Below are 954 nucleotides of genomic sequence, written 5' to 3' on the forward strand. Positions count from 1 at the left end.
TGTTCCTTGAAGGCCAAGGTAGCCAAACTTTGCCTCTCATACTTCAGACAGAGTGGGTAGGGACTAGTTGCTGAAGTAGAATATCATGTTTGATAAGGTGAAGGGTCAGATAAAAAGTGGAAGATCCCCATCGAGATGGATTGGCCAAGTGACAGCATCAATGGGTTCAAGCATAGCAACAATCGTGAAGTTGGCCAAGGACCGGACAGTGTTTTGTTCTGTTGTACATAGGGTTGCTATGAGTCAGTATTGACTCAATTTCACCTAACAACAACACTTTCACTCAGCATAAAATGTTCTCAAGTTTCATCCATGTTATGTGGTGGCTTGCAGCTTCCTTGTTATTCTTCAAGGTAGCCTAATATTCCATTGTGTGTATGTGCCAAAGTTTGTTTATCCATTCTTCCATTGATGGGCCCTTAGGCTGTCTCCATCTTTTTGATATTGTGAATAGTGCTGTGACAATCATTGTTGTGCATATAACTACTCGTGGTATGTCTCCTATTTCTTATGGATAAATATCAAGCAGAGTAATTGCTGGATCAAAAGGTATTTCCATTTCTATCTTTCTGAGAAAGATCCATACTGTTATCTAGAGTGGTTGGACCATTTTGCATTCTCACCAGATATGTGGAAGGGTCACTGTTTCTCCACATCCTCACTAGCATTTATTGTCCTCTGCTTTAAGAATTTAGCTGTCATTCTGGAATGAGATGATATTGTTGTTTTGATTTGCATCTTTCTAATGACTAGTGCCACCACTCGGTGTCAGTTTGTCGTACTGTGGTGGCTTGTGAGTTGTTATGATTCTGGAAACTATACCACCCATTTTTTAAATACCAGTAAGGTCAACCATCGTAGAGAGGTTTCAGATGAGCTTCCAGATGAAGACAGACTAGCAATAAGGAGTGACGAACTACTTCTGAATATTTAGTCTCTGAAAACTTCATGAAT

Source organism: Chrysochloris asiatica, unplaced genomic scaffold (assembly GCF_000296735.1).
Source record: "Chrysochloris asiatica unplaced genomic scaffold, ChrAsi1.0 scaffold00202, whole genome shotgun sequence".
NCBI lineage: Eukaryota > Metazoa > Chordata > Mammalia > Afrosoricida > Chrysochloridae > Chrysochloris > Chrysochloris asiatica.